This window comes from Coffea arabica, chromosome 7e (genome assembly GCF_036785885.1).
Source record: "Coffea arabica cultivar ET-39 chromosome 7e, Coffea Arabica ET-39 HiFi, whole genome shotgun sequence".
Lineage (NCBI taxonomy): Eukaryota > Viridiplantae > Streptophyta > Magnoliopsida > Gentianales > Rubiaceae > Coffea > Coffea arabica.
In genome coordinates this window covers 40,825,015-40,837,943 of record NC_092323.1, presented here as the reverse complement: position 1 = coordinate 40,837,943, position 12,929 = coordinate 40,825,015, and positions in this window count along the sequence as shown.

Genomic DNA, 12,929 nt, shown 5'->3' with positions numbered 1-12,929 from the left:
TTTAGGTTTCAGATCTCTGTAGTGTATCCTAGGCATGAAGTTTAGGATTCCGGACTGTGGGTTTGATTTGAAATATCAGTGCTTCTTGTATGACTGAAAGGCGGACAAGTAGGTGTTATTTGACTCTTAGTGTTTGCTTGGAATGCTTGAGTGATTCTTGCGAGATGTCTTAACTTGATTGGTACAAGATGGAATGTCGAGGACGACATTCTTTTAAGGAGGGGAGTTTGTGACATCCCGAAAGAATGAGTGTGAGAACCCAAAAATTTTTATATATTTTCTAGACATTATTTTGTTTCCTTGTTTATAATTTTGTACCTTTCTTCAGGATATTAATTTTCTATACATTTTTATAAAGTAATATAATTTTCAAATCATTTCCTTGATACAAGTTAGTCCACGTTAAGTTTGAAGTGTATTATGGACGTGAGACCCGCTAGTGCAGCAAATGCAATATATTTTTGACAACTTGTTGGAGGTTTGTATTAAGTAATATTATTTTTCAAGGTGCTAAGAGATTAGTATTAGAGAGACAAAAAGATAAGTTTTAAACTAAAAGTTGACAAGTGTCACCATTCAATTTACCCTTAGACTTTTGACCAAAATATTTTTACCATCTTAAAGCTAATTTTGGCAAATTTATTTATTCATTTTAAGCTCTCTTGGCCGAACTCCTTAGGGAGAAAAAAGAAAGAAACCTCCAACTTATTTCTTCAATTTCTTGCATTGATCTCACAATCCAACCGCTAAAACTTTGATTTGCTCCATAAAAACCGTTCTCTTGGTAGAATTAAGGTGAGTGGTGAAGTGGTTTGAGAAACAAAGATGCTAAGTTGCTTGTTGTCTTGGGTTACAAGGTGAGTTGTTAAGAATCTTTCCCTTTAGCTTTGCTAATGTTCAATTGGTGGCTTTAGTGGTTTAATATGATGACATATGGTGTGATTATGGTTTGTTTATGGTTGGAAGTGAAGGTTTGATGAATTTTGATTTATTCTTGTTATTTTTCTGTTTTGTATGAGGATCATGGTTTGATCATGGTATGATGGCTGGTAATGGTGTAAAATGAAGCTTGTATATGTTAGTTGAAGTTGGTTGCGGAAAATTTCTGGTTTGCTACGAAATTCCAGGTTTAGGGTTTGAATTTGCCCTGTTCTGATCGGATTTATTTGGGCATGTTAGAGGCTGAATGAGGCTTAAGTTAAAACATGAAAGTTGTAGAAAATAGTGTTAACTAGCTGCCTGTAAAATTTCAGCTCGATATGAGCACTGTAGCCTATGAAATGACCGAAATACCCTTGACTGTCCATGAACCCTGTTTCGCGCCCAGATTTCTGTTTTCGTGGAGTTTTCCATTTTTGACCATGAAAATGTATGATTTGGATTTTGAGGGCTTCATAAGAAATGTAGGTTTATGTCTTGGCTTCGAAACGCTATAAGATTTGTTTCAATCCAATAAGGGTAGCTTCAGTTATGGATATTGTGCCGAAAGGTGTTAAAGGGAACTTTTATAAGTTAATTGCGATCGTTGTGAAAAATTTACGCTTGAGGGAATGAATTCCGGTTTCTAGGGTTTAATTGGGGGTTTTTCTAATGGTGGCTCTTAAGCTTCTAATTAGCTTTGATTGAGGGATATTGTGGCCTAATTGGATGCATTTTATTGCTTATTAACCGTATGTGTGATTGGTGATATATTGTAGGTTGGAAATGAAGCATTTATGGGGAAATGCTGTCCGAACTTTGAGAATGTATGATTGCTTTGAGTTTGTGATTTAGGGCTTGGATTCGGGCAAGGTAATGGTATATGATGGATGGTTTCTGAGTCGTGGGGGTGAGTGACCCTCAACTATTTCCCAAGTACTTCTGAAATGTTTCTTGCATTATTTACTCGACTGCATATCATGCGTGCTTGCATGTGAGTTCATGACATGATTTGGCTTCAATGGGTTCTTGGGGAGTCTTGTGCTGAACACCAACGTCTCCACCCTGTTTATTGTTCATGACATGATCTGGAGCACCAACGTTGCTCCCCCTTATTGTTTAACGTTAAGTGATCTATTTGAGCGTTGGGTGTTTAAGTGCAATGATTTGTCTGGCTCACCAGAGCAATAAACGTATATTTGATTACTGATTCATGACATCATTGAAATGAACTATTGAGAAATTGATTTGATGACTGCTTTTATTGGTTACTCACTGAGCTTCTAACTCACCCCAAAACTATTTTATTCCCCTCCACAGGGCTCGTGGCGAAGGAAGGCTTGTAGTACTTATTCACGTGAATTGATGGCATACATCTTGTACAGTTTGGATTTGGAATCATTTTATGTATAGTTTGGGGAATTGTTTCCGCTTCGCTTATGACATGTAATTATTGGAGAATTTGATGTAATATTTGAGATTTATATTGTAATTTATTTGAGGACTGTAATGACTGACTGAGTCCCGACGAGAGTTGGGCAGGCGGTCCGCCGAACCCTTTGGTTCGCCTGAGGGTGAGGTGGGGCCGTCACAGGTGTTATCAGAGTTTAGGTTTCAGATCTCTGTAGTGTATCCTAGGCATGAAGTTTAGGATTCCGGACTGTGGGTTTGATTTGAAATATCAGTGCTTCTTGTATGACTGAAAGGCGGACAAGTAGGTGTTATTTGACTCTTAGTGTTTGCTTGGAATGCTTGAGTGATTCTTGCGAGATGTCTTAACTTGATTGGTACAAGATGGAATGTCGAGGACGACATTCTTTTAAGGAGGGGAGTTTGTGACATCCCGAAAGAATGAGTGTGAGAACCCAAAAATTTTTATATATTTTCTAGACATTATTTTGTTTCCTTGTTTATAATTTTGTACCTTTCTTCAGGATATTAATTTTCTATACATTTTTATAAAGTAATATAATTTTCAAATCATTTCCTTGATACAAGTTAGTCCACGTTAAGTTTGAAGTGTATTATGGACGTGAGACCCGCTAGTGCAGCAAATGCAATATATTTTTGACAACTTGTTGGAGGTTTGTATTAAGTAATATTATTTTTCAAGGTGCTAAGAGATTAGTATTAGAGAGACAAAAAGATAAGTTTTAAACTAAAAGTTGACAAGTGTCACCATTCAATTTACCCTTAGACTTTTGACCAAAATATTTTTACCATCTTAAAGCTAATTTTGGCAAATTTATTTATTCATTTTAAGCTCTCTTGGCCGAACTCCTTAGGGAGAAAAAAGAAAGAAACCTCCAACTTATTTCTTCAATTTCTTGCATTGATCTCACAATCCAACCGCTAAAACTTTGATTTGCTCCATAAAAACCGTTCTCTTGGTAGAATTAAGGTGAGTGGTGAAGTGGTTTGAGAAACAAAGATGCTAAGTTGCTTGTTGTCTTGGGTTACAAGGTGAGTTGTTAAGAATCTTTCCCTTTAGCTTTGCTAATGTTCAATTGGTGGCTTTAGTGGTTTAATATGATGACATATGGTGTGATTATGGTTTGTTTATGGTTGGAAGTGAAGGTTTGATGAATTTTGATTTATTCTTGTTATTTTTCTGTTTTGTATGAGGATCATGGTTTGATCATGGTATGATGGCTGGTAATGGTGTAAAATGAAGCTTGTATATGTTAGTTGAAGTTGGTTGCGGAAAATTTCTGGTTTGCTACGAAATTCCAGGTTTAGGGTTTGAATTTGCCCTGTTCTGATCGGATTTATTTGGGCATGTTAGAGGCTGAATGAGGCTTAAGTTAAAACATGAAAGTTGTAGAAAATAGTGTTAACTAGCTGCCTGTAAAATTTCAGCTCGATATGAGCACTGTAGCCTATGAAATGACCGAAATACCCTTGACTGTCCATGAACCCTGTTTCGCGCCCAGATTTCTGTTTTCGTGGAGTTTTCCATTTTTGACCATGAAAATGTATGATTTGGATTTTGAGGGCTTCATAAGAAATGTAGGTTTATGTCTTGGCTTCGAAACGCTATAAGATTTGTTTCAATCCAATAAGGGTAGCTTCAGTTATGGATATTGTGCCGAAAGGTGTTAAAGGGAACTTTTATAAGTTAATTGCGATCGTTGTGAAAAATTTACGCTTGAGGGAATGAATTCCGGTTTCTAGGGTTTAATTGGGGGTTTTTCTAATGGTGGCTCTTAAGCTTCTAATTAGCTTTGATTGAGGGATATTGTGGCCTAATTGGATGCATTTTATTGCTTATTAACCGTATGTGTGATTGGTGATATATTGTAGGTTGGAAATGAAGCATTTATGGGGAAATGCTGTCCGAACTTTGAGAATGTATGATTGCTTTGAGTTTGTGATTTAGGGCTTGGATTCGGGCAAGGTAATGGTATATGATGGATGGTTTCTGAGTCGTGGGGGTGAGTGACCCTCAACTATTTCCCAAGTACTTCTGAAATGTTTCTTGCATTATTTACTCGACTGCATATCATGCGTGCTTGCATGTGAGTTCATGACATGATTTGGCTTCAATGGGTTCTTGGGGAGTCTTGTGCTGAACACCAACGTCTCCACCCTGTTTATTGTTCATGACATGATCTGGAGCACCAACGTTGCTCCCCCTTATTGTTTAACGTTAAGTGATCTATTTGAGCGTTGGGTGTTTAAGTGCAATGATTTGTCTGGCTCACCAGAGCAATAAACGTATATTTGATTACTGATTCATGACATCATTGAAATGAACTATTGAGAAATTGATTTGATGACTGCTTTTATTGGTTACTCACTGAGCTTCTAACTCACCCCAAAACTATTTTATTCCCCTCCACAGGGCTCGTGGCGAAGGAAGGCTTGTAGTACTTATTCACGTGAATTGATGGCATACATCTTGTACAGTTTGGATTTGGAATCATTTTATGTATAGTTTGGGGAATTGTTTCCGCTTCGCTTATGACATGTAATTATTGGAGAATTTGATGTAATATTTGAGATTTATATTGTAATTTATTTGAGGACTGTAATGACTGACTGAGTCCCGACGAGAGTTGGGCAGGCGGTCCGCCGAACCCTTTGGTTCGCCTGAGGGTGAGGTGGGGCCGTCACAGGTGTTATCAGAGTTTAGGTTTCAGATCTCTGTAGTGTATCCTAGGCATGAAGTTTAGGATTCCGGACTGTGGGTTTGATTTGAAATATCAGTGCTTCTTGTATGACTGAAAGGCGGACAAGTAGGTGTTATTTGACTCTTAGTGTTTGCTTGGAATGCTTGAGTGATTCTTGCGAGATGTCTTAACTTGATTGGTACAAGATGGAATGTCGAGGACGACATTCTTTTAAGGAGGGGAGTTTGTGACATCCCGAAAGAATGAGTGTGAGAACCCAAAAATTTTTATATATTTTCTAGACATTATTTTGTTTCCTTGTTTATAATTTTGTACCTTTCTTCAGGATATTAATTTTCTATACATTTTTATAAAGTAATATAATTTTCAAATCATTTCCTTGATACAAGTTAGTCCACGTTAAGTTTGAAGTGTATTATGGACGTGAGACCCGCTAGTGCAGCAAATGCAATATATTTTTGACAACTTGTTGGAGGTTTGTATTAAGTAATATTATTTTTCAAGGTGCTAAGAGATTAGTATTAGAGAGACAAAAAGATAAGTTTTAAACTAAAAGTTGACAAGTGTCACCATTCAATTTACCCTTAGACTTTTGACCAAAATATTTTTACCATCTTAAAGCTAATTTTGGCAAATTTATTTATTCATTTTAAGCTCTCTTGGCCGAACTCCTTAGGGAGAAAAAAGAAAGAAACCTCCAACTTATTTCTTCAATTTCTTGCATTGATCTCACAATCCAACCGCTAAAACTTTGATTTGCTCCATAAAAACCGTTCTCTTGGTAGAATTAAGGTGAGTGGTGAAGTGGTTTGAGAAACAAAGATGCTAAGTTGCTTGTTGTCTTGGGTTACAAGGTGAGTTGTTAAGAATCTTTCCCTTTAGCTTTGCTAATGTTCAATTGGTGGCTTTAGTGGTTTAATATGATGACATATGGTGTGATTATGGTTTGTTTATGGTTGGAAGTGAAGGTTTGATGAATTTTGATTTATTCTTGTTATTTTTCTGTTTTGTATGAGGATCATGGTTTGATCATGGTATGATGGCTGGTAATGGTGTAAAATGAAGCTTGTATATGTTAGTTGAAGTTGGTTGCGGAAAATTTCTGGTTTGCTACGAAATTCCAGGTTTAGGGTTTGAATTTGCCCTGTTCTGATCGGATTTATTTGGGCATGTTAGAGGCTGAATGAGGCTTAAGTTAAAACATGAAAGTTGTAGAAAATAGTGTTAACTAGCTGCCTGTAAAATTTCAGCTCGATATGAGCACTGTAGCCTATGAAATGACCGAAATACCCTTGACTGTCCATGAACCCTGTTTCGCGCCCAGATTTCTGTTTTCGTGGAGTTTTCCATTTTTGACCATGAAAATGTATGATTTGGATTTTGAGGTCTTCATAAGAAATGTAGGTTTATGTCTTGGCTTCGAAACGCTATAAGATTTGTTTCAATCCAATAAGGGTAGCTTCAGTTATGGATATTGTGCCGAAAGGTGTTAAAGGGAACTTTTATAAGTTAATTGCGATCGTTGTGAAAAATTTACGCTTGAGGGAATGAATTCCGGTTTCTAGGGTTTAATTGGGGGTTTTTCTAATGGTGGCTCTTAAGCTTCTAATTAGCTTTGATTGAGGGATATTGTGGCCTAATTGGATGCATTTTATTGCTTATTAACCGTATGTGTGATTGGTGATACATTGTAGGTTGGAAATGAAGCATTTATGGGGAAATGCTGTCCGAACTTTGAGAATGTATGATTGCTTTCAGTTTGTGATTTAGGGCTTGGATTCGGGCAAGGTAATGGTATATGATGGATGGTTTCTGAGCCGTGGGGGTGAGTGACCCTCAACTATTTCCCAAGTACTTCTGAAATGTTTCTTGCATTATTTACTCGACTGCATATCATGCGTGCTTGCATGTGAGTTCATGACATGATTTGGCTTTAATGGGTTCTTGGGGAGTCTTGTGCTGAACACCAACGTCTCCACCCTGTTTATTGTTCATGACATGATCTGGAGCACCAACGTTGCTCCCCCTTATTGTTTAACGTTAAGTGATCTATTTGAGCGTTGGGTGTTTAAGTGCAATGATTTGTCTGGCTCACCAGAGCAATAAACGTATATTTGATTACTGATTCATGACATCATTGAAATGAACTATTGAGAAATTGATTTGATGACTGCTTTTATTGGTTACTCACTGAGCTTCTAACTCACCCCAAAACTATTTTATTCCCCTCCACAGGGCTCGTGGCGAAGGAAGGCTTGTAGTACTTATTCACGTGAATTGATGGCATACATCTTGTACAGTTTGGATTTGGAATCATTTTATGTATAGTTTGGGGAATTGTTTCCGCTTCGCTTATGACATGTAATTATTGGAGAATTTGATGTAATATTTGGGATTTATATTGTAATTTATTTGAGGACTGTAATGACTGATTGAGTCCCGACGAGAGTTGGGCAGGCGGTCCGCCGAACACTTTGGTTCGCCTGAGGGTGAGGTGGGGCCGTCACAGGTGTTATCAGAGTTTAGGTTTCAGATCTCTGTAGTGTATCCTAGGCATGAAGTTTAGGATTCCGGACTGTGGGTTTGATTTGAAATATCAGTGCTTCTTGTATGACTGAAAGGCGGACAAGTAGGTGTTATTTGACTCTTAGTGTTTGCTTGGAATGCTTGAGTGATTCTTGCGAGATGTCTTAACTTGATTGGTACAAGATGGAATGTCGAGGACGACATTCTTTTAAGGAGGGGAGTTTGTGACATCCCGAAAGAATGAGTGTGAGAACCCAAAAATTTTTATATATTTTCTAGACATTATTTTGTTTCCTTGTTTATAATTTTGTACCTTTCTTCAGGATATTAATTTTCTATACATTTTTATAAAGTAATATAATTTTCAAATCATTTCCTTGACACAAGTTAGTCCACGTTAAGTTTGAAGTGTATTATGGACGTGACACCCGCTAGTGCAGCAAATGCAATATATTTTTGACAACTTGTTGGAGGTTTGTATTAAGTAATATTATTTTTCAAGGTGCTAAGAGATTAGTATTAGAGAGACAAAAAGATAAGTTTTAAACTAAAAGTTGACAAGTGTCACCATTCAATTTACCCTTAGACTTTTGACCAAAATATTTTTACCATCTTAAAGCTAATTTTGGCCAATTTATTTATTCATTTTAAGCTCTCTTGGCCGAACTCCTTAGGGAGAAAAAAGAAAGAAACCTCCAACTTCTTTCTTCAATTTCTTGCCTTGGTCTCACAATCCAACCGCTAAAACTTTGATTTCCTCCATAAAAACCGTTCTCTTGGTAGAATTAAGGTGAGTGGTGAAGTGGTTTGAGAAACAAAGATGCTAAGTTGCTTGTTGTCTTGAGGTTACAAGGTGAGTTGTTAAGAATCTTTCCCTTTAGCTTTGCTAATGTTCAATTGGTGGCTTTAGTGGTTTAATATGATGACATATGGTGTGATTATGGTTTGTTTATGGTTGGAAGTGAAGGTTTGATGAATTTTGATTTATTCTTGTTATTTTTCTGTTTTGTATGAGGATCATGGTTTGATCATGGTATGATGGCTGGTAATGGTGTAAAATGAAGCTTGTATATGTTAGTTGAAGTTGGTTGCGGAAAATTTCTGGTTTGCTACGAAATTCCAGGTTTAGGGTTTGAATTTGCCCTGTTCTGATCGGATTTGTTTGGGCATATTAGAAGCTGAATCAGGCTTAAGTTAAAACATGAAAGTTGTAGAAAATAGTGTTAACTAGCTGCCTGTAAAATTTCAGCTCGATATGAGCACTGTAGCCTATGAAATGACCGAAATACCCTTGACTGTCCATGAACCCTGTTTCGCGCCCAGATTTCTGTTTTCGTGGAGTTTTCCATTTTTGACCATGAAAATGTATGATTTGGCTTTTGAGGTCTTCATAAGAAATGTAGGTTTATGTCTTGGCTTCGAAACGCTATAAGATTTGTTTCAATCCAATAAGGGTAGCTTCAGTTATGGATATTGTGCCGAAAGGTGTTAAAGGGAACTTTTATAAGTTAATTGCGATCGTTGTGAAAAATTTACGCTTGAGGGAATGAATTCCGGTTTCTAGGGTTTAATTGGGGGTTTTTCTAATGGTGGCTCTTAAGCTTCTAATTAGCTTTGATTGAGGGATATTGTGGCCTAATTGGATGCATTTTATTGCTTATTAACCGTATGTGTGATTGGTGATACATTGTAGGTTGGAAATGAAGCATTTATGGGGAAATGCTGTCCGAACTTTGAGAATGTATGATTGCTTTCAGTTTGTGATTTAGGGCTTGGATTCGGGCAAGGTAATGGTATATGATGGATGGTTTCTGAGCCGTGGGGGTGAGTGACCCTCAACTATTTCCCAAGTACTTCTGAAATGTTTCTTGCATTATTTACTCGACTGCATATCATGCGTGCTTGCATGTGAGTTCATGACATGATTTGGCTTTAATGGGTTCTTGGGGAGTCTTGTGCTGAACACCAACGTCTCCACCCTGTTTATTGTTCATGACATGATCTGGAGCACCAACGTTGCTCCCCCTTATTGTTTAACGTTAAGTGATCTATTTGAGCGTTGGGTGTTTAAGTGCAATGATTTGTCTGGCTCACCAGAGCAATAAACGTATATTTGATTACTGATTCATGACATCATTGAAATGAACTATTGAGAAATTGATTTGATGACTGCTTTTATTGGTTACTCACTGAGCTTCTAACTCACCCCAAAACTATTTTATTCCCCTCCACAGGGCTCGTGGCGAAGGAAGGCTTGTAGTACTTATTCACGTGAATTGATGGCATACATCTTGTACAGTTTGGATTTGGAATCATTTTATGTATAGTTTGGGGAATTGTTTCCGCTTCGCTTATGACATGTAATTATTGGAGAATTTGATGTAATATTTGAGATTTATATTGTAATTTATTTGAGGACTGTAATGACTGACTGAGTCCCGACGAGAGTTGGGCAGGCGGTCCGCCGAACCCTTTGGTTCGCCTGAGGGTGAGGTGGGGCCGTCACAGGTGTTATCAGAGTTTAGGTTTCAGATCTCTGTAGTGTATCCTAGGCATGAAGTTTAGGATTCCGGACTGTGGGTTTGATTTGAAATATCAGTGCTTCTTGTATGACTGAAAGGCGGACAAGTAGGTGTTATTTGACTCTTAGTGTTTGCTTGGAATGCTTGAGTGATTCTTGCGAGATGTCTTAACTTGATTGGTACAAGATGGAATGTCGAGGACGACATTCTTTTAAGGAGGGGAGTTTGTGACATCCCGAAAGAATGAGTGTGAGAACCCAAAAATTTTTATATATTTTCTAGACATTATTTTGTTTCCTTGTTTATAATTTTGTACCTTTCTTCAGGATATTAATTTTCTATACATTTTTATAAAGTAATATAATTTTCAAATCATTTCCTTGATACAAGTTAGTCCACGTTAAGTTTGAAGTGTATTATGGACGTGAGACCCGCTAGTGCAGCAAATGCAATATATTTTTGACAACTTGTTGGAGGTTTGTATTAAGTAATATTATTTTTCAAGGTGCTAAGAGATTAGTATTAGAGAGACAAAAAGATAAGTTTTAAACTAAAAGTTGACAAGTGTCACCATTCAATTTACCCTTAGACTTTTGACCAAAATATTTTTACCATCTTAAAGCTAATTTTGGCAAATTTATTTATTCATTTTAAGCTCTCTTGGCCGAACTCCTTAGGGAGAAAAAAGAAAGAAACCTCCAACTTATTTCTTCAATTTCTTGCATTGATCTCACAATCCAACCGCTAAAACTTTGATTTGCTCCATAAAAACCGTTCTCTTGGTAGAATTAAGGTGAGTGGTGAAGTGGTTTGAGAAACAAAGATGCTAAGTTGCTTGTTGTCTTGGGTTACAAGGTGAGTTGTTAAGAATCTTTCCCTTTAGCTTTGCTAATGTTCAATTGGTGGCTTTAGTGGTTTAATATGATGACATATGGTGTGATTATGGTTTGTTTATGGTTGGAAGTGAAGGTTTGATGAATTTTGATTTATTCTTGTTATTTTTCTGTTTTGTATGAGGATCATGGTTTGATCATGGTATGATGGCTGGTAATGGTGTAAAATGAAGCTTGTATATGTTAGTTGAAGTTGGTTGCGGAAAATTTCTGGTTTGCTACGAAATTCCAGGTTTAGGGTTTGAATTTGCCCTGTTCTGATCGGATTTATTTGGGCATGTTAGAGGCTGAATGAGGCTTAAGTTAAAACATGAAAGTTGTAGAAAATAGTGTTAACTAGCTGCCTGTAAAATTTCAGCTCGATATGAGCACTGTAGCCTATGAAATGACCGAAATACCCTTGACTGTCCATGAACCCTGTTTCGCGCCCAGATTTCTGTTTTCGTGGAGTTTTCCATTTTTGACCATGAAAATGTATGATTTGGATTTTGAGGGCTTCATAAGAAATGTAGGTTTATGTCTTGGCTTCGAAACGCTATAAGATTTGTTTCAATCCAATAAGGGTAGCTTCAGTTATGGATATTGTGCCGAAAGGTGTTAAAGGGAACTTTTATAAGTTAATTGCGATCGTTGTGAAAAATTTACGCTTGAGGGAATGAATTCCGGTTTCTAGGGTTTAATTGGGGGTTTTTCTAATGGTGGCTCTTAAGCTTCTAATTAGCTTTGATTGAGGGATATTGTGGCCTAATTGGATGCATTTTATTGCTTATTAACCGTATGTGTGATTGGTGATATATTGTAGGTTGGAAATGAAGCATTTATGGGGAAATGCTGTCCGAACTTTGAGAATGTATGATTGCTTTGAGTTTGTGATTTAGGGCTTGGATTCGGGCAAGGTAATGGTATATGATGGATGGTTTCTGAGTCGTGGGGGTGAGTGACCCTCAACTATTTCCCAAGTACTTCTGAAATGTTTCTTGCATTATTTACTCGACTGCATATCATGCGTGCTTGCATGTGAGTTCATGACATGATTTGGCTTCAATGGGTTCTTGGGGAGTCTTGTGCTGAACACCAACGTCTCCACCCTGTTTATTGTTCATGACATGATCTGGAGCACCAACGTTGCTCCCCCTTATTGTTTAACGTTAAGTGATCTATTTGAGCGTTGGGTGTTTAAGTGCAATGATTTGTCTGGCTCACCAGAGCAATAAACGTATATTTGATTACTGATTCATGACATCATTGAAATGAACTATTGAGAAATTGATTTGATGACTGCTTTTATTGGTTACTCACTGAGCTTCTAACTCACCCCAAAACTATTTTATTCCCCTCCACAGGGCTCGTGGCGAAGGAAGGCTTGTAGTACTTATTCACGTGAATTGATGGCATACATCTTGTACAGTTTGGATTTGGAATCATTTTATGTATAGTTTGGGGAATTGTTTCCGCTTCGCTTATGACATGTAATTATTGGAGAATTTGATGTAATATTTGGGATTTATATTGTAATTTATTTGAGGACTGTAATGACTGATTGAGTCCCGACGAGAGTTGGGCAGGCGGTCCGCCGAACCCTTTGGTTCGCCTGAGGGTGAGGTGGGGCCGTCACAGGTGTTATCAGAGTTTAGGTTTCAGATCTCTGTAGTGTATCCTAGGCATGAAGTTTAGGATTCCGGACTGTGGGTTTGATTTGAAATATCAGTGCTTCTTGTATGACTGAAAGGCGGACAAGTAGGTGTTATTTGACTCTTAGTGTTTGCTTGGAATGCTTGAGTGATTCTTGCGAGATGTCTTAACTTGATTGGTACAAGATGGAATGTCGAGGACGACATTCTTTTAAGGAGGGGAGTTTGTGACATCCCGAAAGAATGAGTGTGAGAACCCAAAAATTTTTATATATTTTCTAGACATTATTTTGTTTCCTTGTTTAT